Here is an 11,132-nt window from a genome sequence, read left to right as displayed (position 1 = left end):
ATCAGTGTTCCAGTCGATGAATTGAATGATTCTGTTTAACTATAATCAGTGTTCCAGTCGATGAATTGAATGATTCTGTTTGACTATAATCAGTGTTCCAGTCGATGAATTGAATGATTCTGTTTAACTATAATCAGTGTTCCAGTCGATGAATTGAACGATTCTGTTTGACTATAATCAGTGTTCCAGTCGATGAATTGAATGATTCTGTTTAACTATAATCAGTGTTCCAGTCGATGAATTGAATGATTTTGTTTGACTATAATCAGTGTTCCAGTCGATGAATTGAATGATTCTGTTTGACTATAATCAGTGTTCCAGTCGATGAATTGAATGATTCTGTTTGACTATAATCAGTGTTCCAGTCGATGAATTGAATGATTCTGTTTAACTATAATCAGTGTTCCAGTCGATGAATTGAATGATTCTGTTTAACTATAATCAGTGTTCCAGTCGATGAATTGAATGATTTTGTTTGACTATAATCAGTGTTCCAGTCGATGAATTGAATGATTTTGTTTGACTATAATCAGTGTTCCAGTCGATGAATTGAATGATTCTGTTTGACTATAATCAGTGTTCCAGTCGATGAATTGAATGATTCTGTTTGACTATAATCAGTGTTCCAGTCGATGAATTGAATGATTCTGTTTGACTATAATCAGTGTTCCAGTCGATGAATTGAATGATTCTGTTTGACTATAATCAGTGTTCCAGTCGATGAATTGAATGATTTTGTTCGACTATAATCAGTGTTCCAGTCGATGAATTGAATGATTTTGTTTAACTATAATCAGAGTTCCAGTCGATGAATTGAATGATTCTGTTTGACTATAATCAGTGTTCCAGTCGATGAATTGAATGATTCTGTTTGACTATAATCAGTGTTCCAGTCGATGAATTGAATGATTTTGTTCGACTATAATCAGTGTTCCAGTCGATGAATTGAATGATTTTGTTTAACTATAATCAGTGTTCCAGTCGATGAATTGAATGATTTTGTTTAACTATAATCAGTGTTCCAGTCGATGAATTGAATGATTCTATTTAACTATAATCAGTGTTCCAGTCGATGAATTGAATGATTCTGTTTAACTATAATCAGTGTTCCAGTCGATGAATTGAATGATTTTGTTTGACGATAATCAGTGTTCCAGTCGATGAATTGAATGATTCTGTTTAACTATAATCAGTGTTCCAGTCGATGAATTGAATGATTCTGTTTGACTATAATCAGTGTTCCAGTCGATGAATTGAATGATTCTGTTCAACTATAATCAGTGTTCCAGTCGATGAATTGAATGATTCTGTTTGACGATAATCAGTGTTCCAGTCGATGAATTGAATGATTCTGTTTGACTATAATCAGTGTTCCAGTCGATGAATTGAATGATTCTGTTTGACTATAATCAGTGTTCCAGTCGATGAATTGAATGATTTTGTTTGACTGTAATCAGTGTTCCAGTCGATGAATTGAATGATTTTGTTTGACTGTAATCAGTGTTCCAGTCGATGAATTGAATGATTCTGTTTAACTATAATCAGTGTTCCAGTCGATGAATGAATGAATCTGTTTGACTATAATCAGTGTTCCAGTCGATGAATTGAATGATTCTGTTTCACTATAATCAGTGTTCCAGTCGATGAATTGAATGATTTTGTTTAACTATAATCAGTGTTCCAGTCGATGAATTGAATGATTTTGTTTAACTATAATCAGTGTTCCAGTCGATGAATTGAATGATTTTGTTTAACTATAATCAGTGTTCCAGTCGATGAATTGAATGATTCTGTTTAACTATAATCAGTGTTCCAGTCGATGAATTGAATGATTCTGTTTGACTATAATCAGTGTTCCAGTCGATGAATTGAATGATTCTGTTTAACTATAATCAGTGTTCCAGTCGATGAATTGAATGATTCTGTTTGACTATAATCAGTGTTCCAGTCGATGAATTGAATGATTCTGTTTAACTATAATCAGTGTTCCAGTCGATGAATTGAATGATTCTGTTTGACTATAATCAGTGTTCCAGTCGATGAATTGAATGATTCTGTTTGACTATAATCAGTGTTCCAGTCGATGAATTGAATGATTCTGTTTAACTATAATCAGTGTTCCAGTCGATGAATTGAATGATTTTGTTTAACTATAATCAGTGTTCCAGTCGATGAATTGAATGATTTTGTTTGACTATAATCAGTGTTCCAGTCGATGAATTGAATGATTCTGTTTCACTATAATCAGTGTTCCAGTCGATGAATTGAATGATTCTGTTTGACTATAATCAGTGTTCCAGTCGATGAATTGAATGATTTTGTTTAACTATAATCAGTGTTCCAGTCGATGAATTGAATGATTTTGTTTAACTATAATCAGTGTTCCAGTCGATGAATTGAATGATTCTGTTTGACTATAATCAGTGTTCCAGTCGATGAATTGAATGATTCTGTTTAACTATAATCAGTGTTCCAGTCGATGAATTGAATGATTCTGTTTGACTATAATCAGTGTTCCAGTCGATGAATTGAATGATTCTGTTTAACTATAATCAGTGTTCCAGTCGATGAATTGAATGATTCTGTTTGACTATAATCAGTGTTCCAGTCGATGAATTGAATGATTTTGTTTAACTATAATCAGTGTTCCAGTCGATGAATTGAATGATTTTGTTTAACTGTAATCAGTGTTCCAGTCGATGAATTGAATGATTCTGTTTAACTATAATCAGTGTTCCAGTCGATGAATTGAATGATTCTGTTTAACTATAATCAGTGTTCCAGTCGATGAATTGAATGATTCTGTTTGACTATAATCAGTGTTCCAGTCGATGAATTGAATGATTCTGTTTAACTATAATCAGTGTTCCAGTCGATGAATTGAATGATTCTGTTTAACTATAATCAGTGTTCCAGTCGATGAATTGAATGATTCTGTTTAACTATAATCAGTGTTCCAGTCGATGAATTGAATGATTCTGTTTGACTATAATCAGTGTTCCAGTCGATGAATTGAATGATTTTGTTTGACTGTAATCAGTGTTCCAGTCGATGAATTGAATGATTCTGTTTAACTATAATCAGTGTTCCAGTCGATGAACGAATGATTCTGTTTGACTATAATCAGTGTTCCAGTCGATGAATTGAATGATTTTGTTTAACTATAATCAGTGTTCCAGTCGATGAATTGAATGATTTTGTTTAACTATAATCAGTGTTCCAGTCGATGAATTGAATGATTCTGTTTAACTATAATCAGTGTTCCAGTCGATGAATTGAATGATTCTGTTTAACTATAATCAGTGTTCCAGTCGATGAATTGAATGATTCTGTTTGACTATAATCAGTGTTCCAGTCGATGAATTGAATGATTTTGTTTGACTGTAATCAGTGTTCCAGTCGATGAATTGAATGATTCTGTTTAACTATAATCAGTGTTCCAGTCGATGAACGAATGATTCTGTTTGACTATAATCAGTGTTCCAGTCGATGAATTGAATGATTTTGTTTAACTATAATCAGTGTTCCAGTCGATGAATTGAATGATTTTGTTTAACTATAATCAGTGTTCCAGTCGATGAATTGAATGATTTTGTTTAACTATAATCAGTGTTCCAGTCGATGAATTGAATGATTCTGTTTAACTATAATCAGTGTTCCAGTCGATGAACGAATGATTCTGTTTGACTATAATCAGTGTTCCAGTCGATGAATTGAATGATTTTGTTTAACTATAATCAGTGTTCCAGTCGATGAATTGAATGATTTTGTTTAACTATAATCAGTGTTCCAGTCGATGAATTGAATGATTCTGTTTAACTATAATCAGTGTTCCAGTCGATGAATTGAATGATTCTGTTTAACTATAATCAGTGTTCCAGTCGATGAATTGAATGATTCTGTTTGACTATAATCAGTGTTCCAGTCGATGAATTGAATGATTTTGTTTGACTGTAATCAGTGTTCCAGTCGATGAATTGAATGATTCTGTTTAACTATAATCAGTGTTCCAGTCGATGAACGAATGATTCTGTTTGACTATAATCAGTGTTCCAGTCGATGAATTGAATGATTTTGTTTAACTATAATCAGTGTTCCAGTCGATGAATTGAATGATTTTGTTTAACTATAATCAGTGTTCCAGTCGATGAATTGAATGATTTTGTTTAACTATAATCAGTGTTCCAGTCGATGAATTGAATGATTCTGTTTAACTATAATCAGTGTTCCAGTCGATGAACGAATGATTCTGTTTGACTATAATCAGTGTTCCAGTCGATGAATTGAATGATTTTGTTTAACTATAATCAGTGTTCCAGTCGATGAATTGAATGATTTTGTTTAACTATAATCAGTGTTCCAGTCGATGAATTGAATGATTCTGTTTAACTATAATCAGTGTTCCAGTCGATGAATTGAATGATTCTGTTTAACTATAATCAGTGTTCCAGTCGATGAATTGAATGATTCTGTTTGACTATAATCAGTGTTCCAGTCGATGAATTGAATGATTTTGTTTGACTGTAATCAGTGTTCCAGTCGATGAATTGAATGATTCTGTTTAACTATAATCAGTGTTCCAGTCGATGAACGAATGATTCTGTTTGACTATAATCAGTGTTCCAGTCGATGAATTGAATGATTTTGTTTAACTATAATCAGTGTTCCAGTCGATGAATTGAATGATTTTGTTTAACTATAATCAGTGTTCCAGTCGATGAATTGAATGATTCTGTTTAACTATAATCAGAGTTCCAGTCGATGAATTGAATGATTCTGTTTAACTATAATCAGTGTTCCAGTCGATGAATTGAATGATTCTGTTTAACTATAATCAGTGTTCCAGTCGATGAATTGAATGATTCTGTTTAACTATAATCAGTGTTCCAGTCGATGAATTGAATGATTCTGTTTAACTATAATCAGAGTTCCAGTCGATGAATTGAATGATTCTGTTTAACTATAATCAGTGTTCCAGTCGATGAATTGAATGATTCTGTTTAACTATAATCAGTGTTCCAGTCGATGAATTGAATGATTCTGTTTAACTATAATCAGTGTTCCAGTCGATGAATTGAATGATTCTGTTTGACTATAATCAGTGTTCCAGTCGATGAATTGAATGATTCTGTTTAACTATAATCAGTGTTCCAGTCGATGAATTGAATGATTCTGTTTAACTATAATCAGTGTTCCAGTCGATGAATTGAATGATTTCCTCACTTGAGTTGGAGCCTGCTCGTTCTCTGAGACAGGAAGTGCCCCAGACCCCAGCTGTTGTGACCCCCCCCCCCCCTCCGTGCTGCTTGATTGATGTGCACTCTGGACCAGTGGGACTAGCTGGCCCGGTGGAGCTATAACCAATTGCAGCGGGAGGAGGCGGGACCTGAGCCAACACCGCACTCTCTCCTTGTGTGTTCCCAGCCCCTGCGGGTCCTTCCAGCAATTATAATCACAAAGATCCTGGACTCCCTCTTAAAACGAAAGAGGGAGTGTTTTTTTTCCAAAATTGTTTATGACTTTGGACCGTGTAACCTGGAGCAAACACTTTAACATTAGTGAGTATTTTTCTTGCTGATGTTTTATCATTGCCTTCAGATACTTATTAAAAATAAGATGGGTGTGGGGGAAGGTCTTAAAGGGACAGTGTGTCCTTTTTTGTGTGTCCTGTGCATATTTACAGTTAAAGGGACACCGATCTTGCATCCCCTTGCAGATTATACATAACAGGAAGAGTTTGGATCATAGGAACAGGAGGAGGCCGTTCAGCCCCTCGAGCCTGTTCCCCCATTCTATCACGTCATGGCTGATCTGTTCCTCAACTCCATTTATCAGTTTTTTTTATTCGTTCACGGGATGTGGGCATCGCTGGCGAGGCCGGCATTTATTGCCCATCCCTAATTGCCCTTGAGAAGGTGGTGGTGAGCCACCTTCTTGAACCGCTGCAGTCCGTGTGGTGAAGGTTCTCCCACAGTGCTGTGAGGAAGGGAGTTCCAGGATTTTGACCCAGCGACGATGAAGGAACGGCCGATATATTTCCAAGTCGGGACGGTGTGTGACTTGGAGGGGAACGTGCAGGTGGTGTTGTTCCCATGTGCCTGCTGCTCTTGTCCTTCTAGGTGGTAGAGGTCGCGGGTTTGGGAGGTGCTGTCGAAGAAGCCTTGGCGAGTTGCTGCAGTGCATCCTGTGGATGGTACACACTGCAGCCACTGTGCGCCGGTGGTGAAGGGAGTGAATGTTTAGGGTGGTGGATGGGGTGCCAATCAAGCGGGCTGCTTTGTCCTGGATGGTGTCGAGCTTCTTGAGTGTTGTTGGAGCTGCACTCATCCAGGCAAGTGGAGAGTATTCCATCACACTCCTGACTTGTGCCTTGTGGATGGTGGAAAGGCTTTGGGGAGTCAGGAGGTGAGTCACACTTTGATCCATATCCCTCGATAGCCTTTCCCAACAAAAAGCTATCGCTCTCGGTCTTGAAATTTCCAGTTATCCCCCAGCATCCACAGCCTTTTGGGGGGTGGGGAAGAGAGTTCCATTTTTCCACTACCTTTTATGTGAAGAAGTGCTTCCCGATTTCACTCCCGAACGGCCTAGTTCTAATTTTAAGATTGTGCCCCCTTGTTCTGGATTCCCCCACCAGAGGAAATAGCTTCTCTGTACCTACCCTATCGAATCCCTTAATCGCACAAAGGGGAGTGGAAATCTGGAACTCTCTCTCCTCCCCAGAAAAGCTGTCGAGGCTGGTCGGCGGGGGCGGGGGCAATTAAAAATGTCAATAATGAGATTCATAGCTTTTTGTTCGGCAAGGGTATGAAGGGTTACGGAACCAAGGCGGGTAAATGAAGAGAATGTTCCACAGATACTGGGAATGACCTGCTGTGAGTTTCTATCCTGGACTTACAGCGCTGACGTCGGTGCACTTATTTTAAAGGGTATTGGAAGGGGAGGATTTGCAGACGGGAAACTCAAACCAAACATCACGTCAGGATCTGACCGAGTCCCTCGATTCATCAGGACCTGAATATCATCGGCCTTTGAATGTGGAAGGAGAAATGTTTGTCTGTTGTGTCTGTGGGAAAAGATTTCAAACATCAGTGTGAGTGGAAAATCACCGAGACACACACACCCGAGTGAGAGTGTTCCAGTGCACTGAGTGTGGAAAGAGCTTTAACCAGTTACACAGCCTGAAAAAACATCGCACCGTTCACAGCGGGGAGAAACCGTCCACGTGTTCTGTGTGTGGACGAGGCTTCAACTGATCGTCCAACCTGGAGAGACACAAGGACACCCGGACCATGGAGAAACCGTGGAAATGTGGGGACTGTGGGAAGGGATTCAATTCCCCGTCCCAGCTGGAAACTCATCGACGCAGTCACACCGGGGAGAGGCCGTTCACCTGCTCCGTGTGCGGGATAGGATTCATTAGTTCATCCCACCTGATAAGACACCGGTATGTTCACACCAAGGAGAGGCCGTTCACCTGCTCCGTGTGCAGGAAGGGATTCGCTCAGTCATTCCATCTGCTGAGACACCAGCAAGTTCACACTGACGAGAGACCTTTCAAATGCCCTGACTGTGGGAAGAACTTCAAAAGCCCCACTGACCTGAAGATCTATCAGCAGACTCACACTGGAGAGAGACCGTTCGGGTGCTCTCACTGCGGGAAGCAGTTCAGACAATTGTGCAACTTGCTGAGACACAAGTATGTTCACACCGGGGAGAGGCCGTTCACCTGTGTGGGAAGGGATTCACTCAATTACCCAGTTTGCACACGCACCAGCGAGTTCACACTGGAGAGAGGCCCTTCGCCTGCCCCGTGTGTGGGAAGTCGTTCATTTGTTCGTCCAACCTGCTGAAGCACCGTTGCATTCGCACTGACGAGAGAAAGTTTAAATGCTCCGACTGTGGGAAGAGCCTTAAGAGCCCCAAGGCACTGACGAAGCATCAGCGAGTTCACACCAGGGAGAGGCGGTTCACCTGCTCCGCGTGTGGGAAAGGATTCACTTGTTCATCCCAGCTGAAGAGTCACCAGTGAGTTTACCAGTGACTTCAGGCGGTTGGATTCTGCTGTTATTGCTGCTGTTAATCACATCCAGGACTGAACCATGATCATTCTGGTAGTTCAGGCTTGTTTCTGCTAGGGTTTAGATGTCTCTTTGATGAAGTAACGGAGAGGGTTGATGAGGGGAGTGCGGTTGATGTTGTGTATATGGACTTTCAAAAGGCATTTGATAAAGTACACTTGTTAGCAAAATTAAAGCCCATGGGATTAAAGGGACAGTGGCAGCGTGGATACAAAATTGGCTCAGGGACAGAAAGCAGAGAGTAGTGGTGAACGGTTGTTTTTCAGACTGGAGGGAAGTATACAGTGGTGTTCCCCAGGGGTCAGTATTAGGACCACTGCTCTTTTTGATATATATTAACGACCTGGACTTGGGTATAGAGGATATAATTTCAAAGTTTGCAGATGACACGAAACTGGGAAATGTAGTAAACAATGTGGAGGATAGTAACAGACTTCAGGAGGACAGAGACAGACTGGTGAAATGGGCAGACACATGGCAGATGGAATTTAATGCAGAGAAGTGTGAAGTGATTCATTTTGGTAGGAAGAATGAGGAGAGGCAATATAAACTAAATGGTACAATTTTAAAGGGGTGCAGGAACAGAGAGACCTGGGGGTGTGTGTACACAAATCTTTGAAGATGGCAGGACAAGTTGAGAAGGCTGTTAAAAAAGCACATGGGATCCTGGGCTTTATTAATAGAGGCACAGAGTACAAAAGCAAGGAAGTTATGCTAAACCTTTATAAAACACTGGTTAGGCCTCAGCTGGAGTATTGTGTTCAATTCTGGGCACCGCACTTTAGGAAGGATGTCAAGGCCTTAGAGAGGGTGCAGAGGAGATTTACAAGAATGGTACCAGGGATGAGGGACTTCAGCTATGTGGAGAGACTGGAGAAGCTGGGGTTGTTCTCCTTAGAACAGAGAAGGTTAAGGGGAGATTTGATCGAGGTGTTCAAAATCATGAGGGGTTTGATGGAGTAAATAAGGAGAAACTGTTTCCAGTGGCTGGCGGCTCGGTAACCAGAGGACACAGATTTAAGGCGATCGGCAAAACAGCCAGAGGCGACATGAGGAAACATTTTTTTACGCAGCGAGTTGTGATGATCTGGAATTCACTGCCTGAAAGGGCGGTGGAAGCAGATTCAATAATAACTTTCAAAAGGGGAATTAGATAAATATTTGAAGGGGAAAAATTTGCAGAGCAATGGGGAAAGAGCAGGGCGAGTGGGACTGATTGGATAGCTCTTTCAAAGAGCCGGCACAGGCACGATGGGCCGAATGGCCTCTTCCTGTGCCGTACCTACTATGATACCAAGATAAGACGAGAGCCGATTGTTGATATCGGGTCTGCAGTATCCCCTTTAAGAACCGCTAAGTTCAGGGACTGGCAGCTGATCCTATTTACAATAAAGTTACCATAAATCCCAAGTTAATCTTTGGCCCATAATCTACAGTTTAGTGTCTGAAAGGTGCTACTTATTAAAATCTACAATGAAAAAGTGCCAGCTAATCCTTATGGACTTGCTTATCACACACTGTGGGACCTCCATTATCCCCGGTGGAGAATGGGAACTGATTTCACTGTTCAATTTATGGACACGGTGAGCTGCCCTCCATTCGATGAGACGGATACGGTCGACTTACGTCTTTCAACAACAACGACTCGCATTTATACAGCAGCCTTTAACGAAGTAAAACGACCCCCAAGGCACTTTACGGGGGCGATTATCAGAGAACATTTCACACCCAGCCACGTAAGGAGATATTAGGACAGGTGACCAAAAGCCCCTTCACGCAGCACGGCACTGACCCTTCCCAGCTCTCTGCTGTCCGGCCGATCCGTCTTCCCAATCTGCCAGGCTGTGGCCAACAGCCCACTCTGAGAGAATCGCGTGTTCTCAGGGGTCGCCTTTTGAGTGTGTGTGTGCTCGTGACTCTGTCCGTGCCCCTGCAACTCCGCTGCGCTCAGCTCAGACAGCTTTCGGTGTGAATGAAGATTTATCCCGGTACTGCCTTCTTTAGTTCTGTCGCGGTCCATACCGGGTTTAAAAAAAACACCAGCTTCATCAACAGAAGAATGTTTCAGCTCATTGTTGAATCGGTGCTCGTTGTCAGTCAGGTGCCTGAGGGAGGGGGAGGGGGCCGAGGCACTCAATTCAAATACAAACATCCTGTGTGATTTGTTCAAATATATTTTTGATTGACAGCTCATTTTAAACTCAACAGTTACTGAACTTTGTTGGCTCCCGAGCCATTCTTAGGAAGTATTTACCAGCCTGTCTATTTTTTCAATCTGTCTATTTGAAGGCTTCCAAGAGAGACAATCTGACCAAATACCTTCCGTAGGTGATGAGGAAAGGATAGGAGCTCCCCCCCCCCCCCCCCCCCGTATTCAGAGCACAGCCCCACAGTTGCAAATGATTTATTATTTTCTGTCCCACGACCACTGCACCATACCGGTGTTAAATTATGAGGACAGGTTGCATAAACTTGGTGTCAGCCGCGGCTCAGTGGGTAGCAGTCTCGCCTCTGAGTCAGATGGTCGTGGGTTCAAGTCCCGCTCTGGAGACTTGAGCCCATAGTCCAGGCCGACGCGCCCAGTGCAGTACCGAGGGAGCGCCGCACCGTCGGAGCTGCCATCTTTCAGATGAGACTTTGAACCTCATTTGCCCTGTCTGCCCCTCTCAGGTGGATGTCAAAGGTCCCACGGCCAATACTGGAAGAGGAGCGGGGGAGTTCTCCCCGGTGTCCCTAACACTATCACTAACAGATTATCTGGTCGTTATCACCTTTCTGTTTGTGGGATCTTGCTGTGCGTAAGTTGACTGCCACGTTTCCTACATCTCTGTAACCCTCGTCCAGCCCTACAACCCTCCCAGATCTCTGCGTTCCTCCAATCCTGGCCTCTTGCCCATCCCCGATTTTAATCGCTCCACCGTTGGCGGCCGTGCCTTCAGCTGCCGGGGCCCCGAGCTCTGCAATTCCCTCCCCAAACCTCTCTGCTTTTCTCTCCTTTAAGACGCTCCTTAAAACCTCCCTCTTTGACCGAGCTTTTGGTCACCTGTCCTA

The sequence above is a fragment of the Heptranchias perlo genome, unplaced genomic scaffold (genome assembly GCF_035084215.1).
Source record: "Heptranchias perlo isolate sHepPer1 unplaced genomic scaffold, sHepPer1.hap1 HAP1_SCAFFOLD_134, whole genome shotgun sequence".
Lineage (NCBI taxonomy): Eukaryota > Metazoa > Chordata > Chondrichthyes > Hexanchiformes > Hexanchidae > Heptranchias > Heptranchias perlo.
The sequence above is the reverse complement of the archived record's forward strand: the minus strand, read 5'-3'. Positions refer to the sequence as shown.